The 13,968-nt window shown below is 37.1% G+C and overlaps 1 pseudogene; it reads left to right on the forward strand.

Moving 5' to 3' along the window:
• Positions 1 to 11,506: 11,506 nt before the first annotated feature.
• LOC100339883 (nucleophosmin pseudogene) lies at positions 11,507 to 12,814 on the forward strand (annotated as a pseudogene).
• The last annotated feature ends 1,154 nt before the right edge of the window (positions 12,815 to 13,968 follow it).

Below are 13,968 nucleotides of genomic sequence, written 5' to 3' on the forward strand. Positions count from 1 at the left end.
TGTCTCTCTTCTCTATAACTCTGATTTTAAAAATAGATAAACAAAATATTTACAAAAATCAATAAATAAATTCCATGTGGTCATCATGGCATCTCCTCCTTCAAGTCACAGGTGCATACTGGGAAAGTAGACATAACCAAGCTTGCACTTAAAGAGATAAGGATTGGATCACAGAGCTAGCAAAATTCAGCTGTCCTAAACTCACTTCCTAGTTGTACCATATCACCTCATAGCCAATAAGTGATATAAAAAGAAAAGAACTTTTAAGAGTCAATATTTTGGGGGCTTACAACAGTGGTGAGCACATAAAACCATCACCTGCAGTGCTGGCATCCTATATGGGTGCCAGTTTGAGTCCCGGTTGCTCCACTTCTGATCCAGCTCTCTGCTATGGCCAGGGAAGGCAGTGGAGGATGGCCCAAGTCCTTGGGCCCCTGCACCCACATGGGAGGCCTGGAGGAGGCTCCTGGCTTCTGGCTTCAGATCGGTGCAGCTCCAGCCATTGTGGTCAAATGGGGAGTGATCCAGCAGGTGGAAGACCTCTCTCTCTCTCTCTCTCTCTCTCTTTCTCTCTCTGCTTCTCCTTCTCTTTCGGTGCAACTCTGCCTTTCCAATAATAGATAAATCTTTACCAAAAAATCAATATTTTCAATATTCAAGTTTAATTGTTCTCTCTCACACACCTATGTATGTGTATATATATGTATACATATGATGCTTTTTCAATGTGTGTCTATGTCTATTTATACATTGTATTTAGACATCCTTATTAATTTGTAAAATGTATATACAATAGGAGAATTAAAATAGAAAAAATTCTTTTTTAAGGTTTACTTGTGTATTTGAAAGGTAAAGTTTTATATATATCTATATATTTATATCTATCTATATAGACATCTATCTATCTATATATATATATAGAGAGAGAGAGAGGGAGAAAGAGAGAGAGAAGCAGAGACAGAGAGATCGTCAATATGTTGGCCCACTCTCCAAACAACTACAATGGCCAGAGCTGGACCAACCTGAATCCAGGAACCGGGAGCTTACTCCAGGGCCCTCACATGGGCGCAGGGGCCTAAGCATTTGGGCCATCCTCTGCCATCCTCTCAGGCAAACTAGCAGGGAACTGGATCAGAAGTGGAGAAGGCAGAACTCTAGCTGCTGCCCATATGGGATGTCAGTACCACAGTGGCTTCACCTGTGACAGCACAGCAGCAGCCCCAAAACGGTCTTTTTGATGATTAAATTAATCCATAATATATCACTTACAACATTTGAAAAATAAATGAAAAAATGAATATTTACCTTAACCCCATATTTATGGTCTTTGAAATTAATTTTTTCTATCTTCTTTTTTGATAAACTATGATAGCCAAATTGTACCTGTTTTGTTTTTAATCATTAAAATTAACAGTAGTTTAACATGTAGAATTAAGTCTTATTATATATATGTCCATTCATAATGTAGTTAAAATCAGTAATACACAGTATAACATTCTTATCTTTTTTTCACTTCATGCTATCTCATGAGTTTCTTTATAAGCATAAGGTCCTTTCATAATCAAATGTTATTACAGTCATCTTTCTTACAACTGGAAGAACAGCCTCAGAGACATGGAAGGAATCATCTAACATCACACAGGATAGCGTGTAGCAGAAAAACTCTTACATACAGGGCTGTTTTAGTCCAAGACTACCACACTCAGTACCCAGTGTTTTAGACACACCATTGTTGCTAAAATGTTAGCTTTCTCTATAAAATACAATGATGAATGTCATTATCTTTTAATCTTGATTATTTCCTTGGAAAGCAAGACACTCTGGCAAAAAAAAAAAAAAAAGGAAGAAGAAGAAGAAGAAGAAAGAGGACCTAAATGGGAGATCTCCGCGGGTGATTCCCGTAGAAGGAACGGGGCCATCGGGGAGGGAGGTGCCTTTTTCTGAAGGGAGGGGAGAACTTCCACTTTGACTGTGGCCTTGTCTGAATGGGTTTGAAGTCAGCATGCTCAGGGGGCTTCCATAGCCTTGGCAACTCATGACTAGAGCCTGGGGAGATTGCTGACACCATAAACAGGAGTGTCAGATTGTTGGGTCAACAGCAGGAGTCACTGTGTACTTGCTCCTCATGTGGGATCTCTGTCCTTGGTGTGTTGTCCAATGTGAATTGATGCTGTGACTAGTGCTGAAACAGTATTTTGCACTTTGTGTTCTGTGTGGGTGCAAACTGATGAAATCTTTGCTTAGTGTATACTAAATCGATCTTCTGTATGTGAGGATAGTTGAAAATGAATCTTGATGTGAATGGAATGGGAGAGGGAGCGGGAGATGGGAGGGGTGCTAGTGGGAGGGAAGTTATGGGGGGGGAAACCATTGTAATCCATAAACTATACTTTGGAAATTTATATCTACTAAAGAAAAGTTAAAAAAAAAAGAAAGTTAGCAATTCATAGGATATGAACGTACCCAACCATATAAATGTATATGAATTCATTAAAAAAAAAAAAACTGTGTTATTTGATGTAGTTATCTTTGTCTGAAAGTGTCTAAGCCATGTTAAGAATAATTACTTTTAAGATTTTCCTGGGATTGCTCAATGAATGCTAGGGTTTTTATCATTCAATTGTTAGTCATACCATCTCTTGGCATGTTTTTTCTTTCATGAAGAGTGGTTCCCATTGATTTGGAAAAAAACAAACACATTCCCCTTACCGCTAAGAAAGTTCAAGTTCCACCCAATAAAATTGAATTGATTAAATAAGTCACCACTCTATGAATATAACTCTTTATCTCATTATATATTACTATAGTATAATATAATAGTAATATATATTGAGTAATATATAATTACTATCATTCAAAAACTTAGTGTTCCCAAAGTTAACCTGTACCTGGTCATTTCACTAAAAACTTATTGAGCATTGTCACTGGACAACTAAGGAAAATTGTTAGACTTCAAATTCTCTCAATGCTTTTGTTGTTTCTCTAAAGATTTGTAACCACATCACCTTTGCCAATATCATCCATGGGTTTTCCTTTTCAGCACTAATATTTCTCATTTATTTGTTCCCCGTACAACTTTTACTAGTGAATATACTCGTCTTTGTTTTCCTATTTTAATGACACTGCTTTATTTACATATGACATTGACTTACAGTGTGCTATATTATATTTTATAATGCAGTAAAAAGAACATTTATATTGTTTATATTTCTGGTTTTCTGAACTTTATATTAGACTTTATTTATAAATGTTATTAAATGACTTCTCAATCTAAATAATTTTCTTCATTTGTAATTGTTCTCATATGAAGTATTTTATTATTGTTTGGTTATATTTCCTAACCTTTATGATCATTTTTATTATTGTCATAAATAAAATAAAAATTTTACTTTACTTTATTCAATTTTGCTGACATTATTTAAATACTGTAGGAGAGTTTAATTTATACTATAATTTGGTAGAGCTTTAGTTTGCTTTACCTATGATGTCTATTCCAGTGCTGTTTCTGTTCTTGCATAAAATGCAAAAGTTAGAAGGCTTTGCACTTTTTTCCAGATTATATAAATGTATCTAAAGTATCTTCCTTAATTTTCCTTTTCTTAATTTTCATCAACAATCCACTTCCTATGACTGTATAACTTTAAATGATTAGTACTGGAAGATGAACTAATCCATTTTCCCCATTTTATGCATAAAGGAATAGATGTCCAGAGCATGTAAGTCACAAAGAATAGGAAATCTTCCATAGCCTGTTGTTACATTTTCAACTGTAGCCCAAAGGAAGGACAGAAAAGGAAGGATCCTGTCACTCTGATTCACCATATAGAGCAACTCTAGCAACTAAACAGAAACATATAAATAAACATATAAATGCACGAGCTTAGTGAACATCATGTTAAGTGAAATAAGCCAGATATAAAAAGATACTGCATGATCGCACTACTATCTTTGAGATGTAATGAAAGTTGCTCTCACAGAAGTTGAGAGTACAGGGTTGTTACCAGAAATCTAGGAAGAGAAAAGAGAAGATGGAAAGAGGAGAGTCAATGGGTACAGTATCAGTTAGGAGAAGTAAGTTTAAGTTCTGGTATTCTACTGAACAGGTGGGTGACTTTAGTTAACAATAATATATATCCCAAAACAGCTAGACAAGAGGATTTTGAATATTTCACTGTAAAAATTATAAATGCTTAAGATGATAGATATGTTAATTACTTTGATTTGACTATTCCACAATGATGCACATATTGAAATATCATATTGTATCTCATTATTTCTACATTCGTGTGATTATGTGTCAATTGAAAAATAAAATCATATATATGATTTTAGAAAATTGAATATGTATATAATCATCAGGGGAGTTAAATTATTTTCCATGATTAATCAAGTTAATTTAAACATATTTATATTACCTATATTTGGGGCATGCAATTTCAGAAGAATTATAACCTGTCCTGGCTAGTTAGCATGTTCAGCAAAATCCTTGAATATAGAAAGATTCAATAATAGGTAAATACAACCTCTCTATGCTTACAACATATTAAATTAGAAGCAACAGGAACAATAAGGTAAGTAGACATAAATGACATGAGAGAGCAATTAGAAACATGGCCAAGGGCTGCCATAAACATATTTTGGCTTCCATTTTTCATTCTCTTTTCCATCATTGTTTTTATTTGGTACACTCAGGTAAAACTACAACCATAAGCAACATTGTGGAGCCCTGTCATTCTTATATCTAATACTGCATGATCACTTTGACATGGAGATTGTAAACTGAATAGAAACATGACTCTTGCACAATTATCTACACTATAAACTCAAAGTGCTAAAATGAACAATTTAAAAGTTAAGAAAGATCAGTCTTTCAAATTTAATTTTCAAAAACCATAGTTGGTATATTTTATGTAACACTGGAAGATGTGATAATGACTGTATGAAATCCCAATCTAGTATAATTACACAGAATTGCCCAAAGAATACCTATAAATTATAATACCTGTACAAGCTACCAGCGACATGATATTTGCAAAATTTAGTTAGCTCAAACAAGACTAATAGTAAGTGAATTTAAAATATAGATAGCTACTCTGTGGCAAGCAACCTCTTACATTGAAATTACTGGGTAGGAGTAGGCATTTAGCAAAGAGGTTAGACACATGCACTTTCCATCATAGTGCTTGGTTTCTTTTTTTTTTTCACTTTTATTTAATAAGTATAAATTTCCAAAGTACAGCTTATGGATTACAATGGCTTTTTCCCCTCCATAATTTCCCTTCCACCTGCAACCTCCCATCTCCCTCTCCCTCTCCCATTCCATTCACATCAAGATTCATTTTCAATTCTATTTATATTCAGGAGATCAATTTAGTATATATTAAGTAGAGATTTCAACAGTTTGCACCCACACAGAAACACAAAGTGCAAAATACTGTTTGAGTACAAGTAATAGCATTAATTCACATTGAACAACACATTAAAGACAGAGATCCTACATGAGGAGTAAGTGCACAGTGACTCCTGTTGTTGACTTTACCAATTGACACTCCTGTCTATGGCGTCAGTAATCTCCCTAGGCTCTTGTCAGGAGTTTCCAAGGCTATGGAAGCCTTTTGAGTTCGTGGACTCCGATCTTATTTAGACAAGGTCATAGTCAAAGTGAAAGTTCTCTCCTCCCTTCAGCAAAGCGTACCTCCTTCTCTGATGGCCCATTCTTTCTACTGGGATCTCACTCACAGAGACCTTTCATTTAGGTCACTTTTTTTTTTGGCCAGAGTGTCTTGGCTTTCCATGCCTAAAATACTCTCATGGGCTCTTCAGCCAGATCCGAATGCCTTAAGGGCTGATTCTGAGGCCAGAGTGCTGTTTAGGACATCTGCCATTCTATGAGTCTGCTGTGTATCCCACTTCCCATGTTGGATCGTTCTCTCCATTTTAATTCTATCAGTTAGTATTTGCAGACACTAGTCTTATTTATGTGATCCCTTTGACTCTTAGATCTACCATTATGATCATTTGTGAACTGAAATTGATCACTTGGACTGGTGAGATGGCATTGGTACATGCCACCTTGATGGGATTGAATTGGAATCCCCTGGCACATTTCTAACTCTACCATTTGGGACAAGTCAGCTTGAGCATGTCCCAAATTGCACATCTCTTCCCTCTCTTTTTCCCACTCTTATATTTAACAGAGATCACTTTTAAGTTAAATTTAAACAACTAAGAATAATTGTGTGTTAATTACAGAGTTCAACCTATAGTATTAAGCAGAACAAAAAAAAATACTAAAAGGGATAAAGTATTACGTTGTACATCAACAGTCAGGACAAGGGCTGATCATGTCATTGTTTCTCTTTTTTTTTTTTTTTTCACAGACAGAGTTAGATAGTGAGAGACAGAGAGAGACAGAGAGAAAGGTCTTCCTTTTACCGTTGGTTCACCCCCAAAGTGGCCACTACAGCCAGCGCATTGAGTGGCCAGCACGCTGTGCTGATCCGAAGCCAGGAACTGGGTGCTTCCTCCTGGTCTCCCATGTGGGTGCAGGGCCCAAGGACCTGAACCATCCTCCACTGCACTCCCAGGCCACAGCAGAGAGCTGGACTGGAAGAGGAGCAACTGGGACAGAATCCAGCACCCTGACTGGGAATAGAACCAGAGGTGCCAGTGCAGCAAGCGGAGGAATAGCCTAGTGAGCTGGGGCACCGGCCAAGTCATTGTTTCTCATAGTGTCCATTTCACTTCAACAGGTTTCCTTTTTGGTGCTTGGTTAGTTGTCACTGATCAGGGAGAACATATGATATTTGTCCATTTGGGACTGGCTTATTTCACTCAGCATGATGTGTTCCAGATTCCTCCATTTTGTTGCAAATGACTGGATTTCATTTTTTTTACTGCCGTATAGTATTCTACAGAGTACATGTCCCATAATTTCTTTATCCGGTCTACTGTTGATGGGCATTTGGGTTGATTGCAGGTCTTAGCTATTGTGAATTGAGCTGAAATAAACATTAAGGTGCAGACGGCACTTTTATTTGCCAATTTAATTTCCTTTGGGTAAATTCCAAGCAGTGGGATGGCTGGGTTGTATGGTAGGGTTATATTCAGGTTTCTGAGGAATCTCCAGACTGACTTCCATAGTGGCTTGACCAGTTTGCATTCCCACCAACAGTGGGTTAGTGTCCCTTTTTACCCACGTCCTCGCCAGCATTTGTTGTTGGTAGATTTCTGTATGTGAGACGTTCTAACACGGGTGAGGTGAAACCTCATTGTGATTTTGATTTGCATTTCCCTGATGGCTAGTGATCCTGAACATTTTTTCATGTGTCAGTTGGCCATTTGGATTTCCTCTTTTGAAAAATGTCTACTGAGGTCCTTGGCACATCTCTAGAGTGGGTTATTTGTTTTGCTGTTGTGGAGTTTCTTGACCAAGTCTTTGTAGATTCTGTTTGTTAACCCATTATCAGTTGTATAGTTTGCAAATATTTTTTCCCATTCTGTCGGTTTCCTCTTCACTTTCCTGACTGTTTCTTTTGCAGTACAGAAACTTCTCAATTTGATGCAATCCCAATAGTTGATTTTGGCTTTCAATGTCTGTGCTTCTGGGGTCTTTTCTAAGAAGTCTTTGCTTGTACCTATATCTTGCAGGGTTTCTCCAATGTTCTCTAATAATTTGATGGTGTCGGGTCATAGATTTAGGTCTTTGATCCATGTTGAGTGGGTTTTTGTGTAAGGTGAAAGGTAGGGGTCTTGCTTCATGCTTCTGCATGTGGAAATCCAGTTTTCCCAGCACCATTTATTGAATAGACTGTCCTTACTCCAGGGATTGGTTTTGGATCCTTGATCAAATATAAGTTGGCTGTAGAAGTTTGGATTGATTTCTGGTGTTTCTATTCTGTTCCATTGGCCTATCCTTCTGTTTATATACCAGTGCCATGCTGTTTTGATTACAATTGCCCTGTAGTATGTCCTGAAATCTGGTATTGTGATGCCTCCAGCTTTGTTTCTGTTGTACAAGATTGCTTTAACTATTAGAGGTCTCCTGTGTCTCCATATGAATTTCAGCATCATTTTTTTCTAGATTGGGGAAGAATGTCTCTGGTATTTTGACTGGTACCACATTGAATCTATAAATTGCTTTTGGGAGAATGTACATTTTGATGATATTGATTCTTCCAATCCATGACCATCGAAGATTTTTTCATTTTTTGGTATCCTCTTCTATTACTTTCTTTAGGATTTTGTAATTCTAATCATAGAGATCTTTTATGTCCTTGGTTAAGTTTATTCCAAGGTATTTTATTGTTTTTGTAGCTATTGTGAATGGGATTGATCTTAGAAGTTCTTCCTCAGGCATGGCATTGCCTGTGTATACAAAGGCTGTTGATTTTTGTGCATTTATTTTATATCCTGCTACTTTGCCAAACTCTTCTATGAGTTGCAATTGTCTCTTAGTAGAGTTCTTTGGATCCCCCAAGTTGTGAATCATATCATCTGCAATGAGGGATAGATTGACTTCTGACTTCCCAATTTGTATCCCTTCAATTTCTTTTTTTTTTTTTTTTTTTTTTTTTTTTTTTTTTTTTTTTTTTTTTTTTTTTTGCCTGATGGCTCTGGCTAAAACTTCCAGAACTATATTGAATAGCAGTGGTGAGAGTGGTCATCGCTGTCTGGTACCAGATCTCAGTGTAAATGCTTCCAATTTTTAACACATTCAATAGGATGCCGTGGGTTTTTCATAAATTGCTTTGATTGTATTGAGGAATGTTCCTTCTATACCCAATTTGCTTAGAGTTTTCATCATGAAAGGGTGTTGTATTTTATCAAATGCTTTCTTTGCATCTATTGAGATAACCATACGGTTTTTCTTCTATAGTTTGTTAATGTAGTGTATCACATTGATTGATTTGGGAACATAGAACCATACCTGCATATCAGAGATAAATCCCACTTGATCCGGGTGGATGTGTTTCTTGTAAGCAGCAAATAGATGGGTATTGTTCCTTAATCCATTCAGCCAGTCTGTGTCTTTTAACTGGAGAGCTGAGACCATAAACGTTCAATGTGAATATTGATAAGTAGTAATTTTGCCCTGCCAATTCCCCAAAGATATTTTCTAATATATGCTTTTAACTTCCTGTGATCTTTTACTGTGAGGTTTTCTTCCTTTACCATCTTTCATATTGATGGCCGTGTTTCTGTGTTTCTGTCTGTAACACATCTTTGAGCATCTTTAGCAGGGCTGGACAAGTAGCAACAAATTCTTTCAATTTCTGTTTGCTATGAAAGGTCTTTATTTCACCTTCATTCACAAATGAGAGCTTAGCAGGATATAATATTCTGGGCTGGCAGTTTTTTTTCTCTTAGTACCTGTGCTATGTCTCGCCATTCCCTCCTAGCCTGTAGGGTTTCTGATGAGAAGTCTGCTGTGAGTCTAATTGGAGATCCTATGAGAGTAATCTGACGTTTCTCTCTTGCACATTTTAGAATCTTTTCTTTATGTTTCACTGTGGTGAGTTTGATTACAATGTGTCATGGTGAAGATCTCTTTTGGTCATGTTTACTAGGGGTTCTATGAGCTTCCTGTACTAGGATGTTTCTGTCCTTCTCCAAACTTGGGAAGTTCTCTGCTAGTATCTCACTAACAAGGCCTTCTAATCCTTTCTCCCTCTCCATGCCTTCAGGAACTCCTAGAACCCGAATGTTGGGTTTTTAATAGTAGATTAAATAGTAGATTAATAATTAATTTAATAATAGATTAAATAGTAGATTTCTAATTTCCTCTTCTTTTCTTTGGTTTGACTCTATACTTTCCTGTGCTCTGTCTTCTAAGTCTGAAATTCTCTCCTCTGTTTCACTGACTCTGCTTTTAAGGCTCTCTAATGAGTTTGTCATTTGATCTATTGAAATCTTCAGTTCATTTTGATTTCTCTTCACTATCACAATTTCATGTTCTACTAGCTTCTTCATTTCATTTTGATTCCTCCTTATGATTTCATTTTCATGAGAGAGATTTTCTATCCTGTCCAGTAAGGATTTCTGCAGTTCAAGGATTTGTTTTTGAGAACTTCTTAATGTTCTTATCAGTTTTTTTGAGATCTGTTTCTTGCATTTTTTCTATCTCATCTTCTTCATAATCTTGAATTTGGGTGTCTTGTTCATTTGGGGCATTATAATGTCTTCCTTGTTCTTGTTTCTTCAGTTTCTGCGTTTGTTGCTTGGCATTGTAGAGATATTCTTTGGTTTCTTCGCTGTAGTGTTTTTTCTCATTATACTATGATTCTAGATTAAGTGGACTATCTGCTTTTGATGGCTCCTTAGAGGCTTGTGGTGGGTGTGGCCAGAGAGCTCTGTTCTGTTCTTCAGGGTTAAGGGAGTGCGCCAAAGGTGACGCACCCAGGTTAAGAGTGGTAAATCTCTCTTGCGCGCATTCTCTCTCACTCTCTCTCTCTCTATTTCTTTTTAATTCAGAAGGAAAGTAATTCCGCACAGCTGAGCGGAATTGAAGGTAGTCAGTGTCTGGAATCTGGCCCCTGTGGGTATCTCTGCAGTCTCCCACCGGGTTGCCAAGGTTACCGAGTTTGTGTACTCTCTGGAGAGTACTCACGTCTCCAGGAGTTCTCTCCCGCACCTTCAGTTTTTCACAGTCTCAGTGCATTAGCTCCACACATTCACTAGGTCCTTACCTCCTGTTATTTCTCCCCACCAGAGTCAGGTTTTTCTGCTTGTCTGATGGCTGGTGCTGCTTTTACGTGTGTCCAAAATGGCACCTGCTCTTTATCTTACTCGCCTTTGTAAGGTGAGTGTAGAGAGAGACTCATGTCCGTGCCAGTCCCTTTTATTTATTTTTTTTCTCTCCTCTAGTTAGCCTGGTGAACTTTCCCCAGCAGGGCTTCAAGCCTCGTTCCCTCTAGGCTCCTCCTTCCGCTTTCCTGCCGGTGTCTCGTGCTACTGAGGTTTCGCCTCATCTCCCCTTCCAGCGCTAGTGCGTAGATTCCACAACTGGGGTCCCGAGCCATGGGTGCCTTTGCCCTCCACGTAGGTCCACTGTGAACCAGTAGTTCTGGAAGAGTTTCCTCTGCTGTTTCTTCCCTAACTCTTCCTTGAACCTGCAGTATCTCCACTTTTATTAAACTGTCTTTTCCTGAACTATCAGTGTGGTCCCATCCTATTCTGCCATCTTGCCCTCCGCCAGTAGTGACTGGTTTCAATTATTGGCTCTTGCTTCTGACTCCAACCCCCCGTCAGTGCAGACTCTTGGAAGAAGTGGTGATGGCTCAAATAATTGGGCTCAAATCCTTGCCACCCACATGGATATCCTGGAATGTTTTGTGAATTTCTGAATTTGGTATTTTCTCTTATCCTCCTTTGCCTTTCAAGTAAATAACTAATTTTTAAAAAGTCAAAGAGATTGATTTACAGTAAGAGAAAATTGAGAATTCTAAGACAGAACTGAGAAGATAATTGATACAGGAAAATAGGATACAAAGTATAATAATGCCTGGCGTGATTCCGTCCTGTGCAGCTGTTCTTTGCAGCAGTGGGCATCTAATCTTTGTCTGTTTTCTTTCCCACCCAAGTTCGTCCCTTCGCCTCATGGAAGATTCGATGGACATAGACATGAGCCCCCTGAGGCCCCAGAACTATCTTTTCGGTTGTGAACTAAAAGCTGACAAAGATTATCACTTTAAAGTGGACAATGATGAAAATGAGCACCAGTTATCTTTAAGAACAGTCAGTTTAGGCGCTGGTGCCAAGGATGAACTGCACATTGTTGAAGCAGAGGCAATGAATTACAAAGGCAGCCTGATTAAATTCACACTGGCAACATTGAAAATGTCTGTACAGCCAACGGTTTCCCTTGGTGGCTTTGAAATAACACCACCTGTGGTCTTAAGGTTGAAGTGTGGTTCAGGGCCTGTGCATATTAGCGGACGGCACTTAGTAGCTGTGGAGGAAGATGCAGAGTCAGAAGATGAAGAGGAAGAGGATGTGAAGCTATTAAGTATATCTGGAAAACGATCTGCCCCTGGAGGTGGCAGCAAGGTGCCACAGAAAAAAGTAAAGCTTGCTGCTGCTCAAGATGATGAAGATGACCACGATGATGAGGAGGAAGAAGATGATGATGATGATGATGATTTTGATGATGAGGAAACTGAAGGAAAAGCTCCAGGGAAGAAATCTATACGAGATACCCCAGCCAAAAATGCACAGGAATCAAACCAGGATGGGAAAGACTCAAAACCCTCAACACCAAGATCAAAAGGTCGAGAATCCTTCAACAAACAGGAAAAAACTCCTAAAACACCAAAAGGACCTACTTCCGTAGAAGACATTAAGGCAAAAATGCAAGCAAGTATAGAAAAAGGTGGTTCTCTTCCCAAGGTGGAAGCCAAATTCATCAATTATGTGAAGAATTGCTTCCGGATGACTGACCAGGAGGCTATTCAAGATCTTTGGCAGTGGAGGAAGTCTCTTTAAGAAAATAGTTTAAACAGTTTGTTAAAATTTTCTGTCTTATTTCATTTCTGTAACAGTTGATATCTGGCTGTTCTTTTTATAATGCAGAGTGAGAACTTTCCCTACCGTGTTTGATAAATGTTGTCCAGGTTCCATTGCCAAGAGTGTGTTGTCCAAAACGCCTGTTTATTTTTTAAAGAAGGAACTCCACCCTTTGCTTGGTTTTAAGTAGGTATGGAATGTTATGATAGGACACAGTAGTAGCAGTGGTCAGACGTGGAAATGGTGGGGAGACAAATATACATGTGAAATAAACTCAGTATTTTAATAAAGTTAAAAAAAGTATAATAATCTTTGTCATCACAGAGAAAATGGTTTGAGTTTCTTTTTCTCTTATTGGTTTATATATATATATATATGTAAGATAGCTAATATTTAAATTGATATTCTTGAGTAAAATTGAATGACAATTATTTTAAAATTTGAATTATATCTTCCAAGCTACTGTGGAATATTATTTTTTATATTTAAATAACAGATTTTCCCTTCAATATAAAATTCAGCAATGACACCTTCCATTCAGAGATGAAAAGAACTTTACAGAGTGTTTTTAATTACAGATTCTCATAATTTTGTTCAAAAACTAGCTGGAAATTGTATAAATAATGTATTAACCTCAGTGAATCTCTGATATCGATTAAGGATACTTATGGGAATATACTGATCTGATTCAATCAGAGAACACTAGTAATGTTAATGAAAAACCTGAGTACCAATGGATTTTAATCCATTTAATTCATGGAGAATGAATTGCTTCAAGATGTGAGAGCAGTATCATGTCACACACAACGTGAACATTACTGTTAATTTTTGCTTTCCTTTATTGCTGCAAAATGATATTAAAAGGATCTGTGAATTCAAAATAAGTACATCTTTTGACCTACTCAAGTGAACTAATCCCAGAAGATATAACTTCAAAATTTTAATTTTCTTCCAAACTCATTTATTTGAAAGTTTTAATTAATTCATTATTTTATTTAATAGGATAAAGTTCATCTTAATTTTGCATACCCTTTTAATAACTTTGATAATTCAAGGCTGTATTTGATCTTGTGATAATTTTGCCTGAGACATGTTGTTATCTTGAAGAATTTCTTTGAATTCTCTTGTGCAAATAGTATCAGAAACTGCAAATGTTTGCTGGTTATGCACAAATATGTTTGAAGGCAAAAATAGCAAAAAATGCAGACATCCACAAATAAACATGTTAAAAATAAATACAAAAATGTATTTGCCAAGTCTTTTACCTTATTTATCAGTATAGCCTCTGTTCCATGTGAAGTTCTAATGGGAAATCAAAGTCTTCTTCCTTCATTATTCCTCTTTAATGCCTCTTTTAAAATGCTTTATTCAGACCACAGCAGGCAGCTGTTCATGAAACATGTGCATGATTCTTATACCTTTTACAAACTAAATCTTGATACTTCACAATAATTATTATTTAGA

Source organism: Oryctolagus cuniculus, chromosome 6, assembly GCF_964237555.1.
Source record: "Oryctolagus cuniculus chromosome 6, mOryCun1.1, whole genome shotgun sequence".
NCBI classification, from domain to species: domain Eukaryota; kingdom Metazoa; phylum Chordata; class Mammalia; order Lagomorpha; family Leporidae; genus Oryctolagus; species Oryctolagus cuniculus.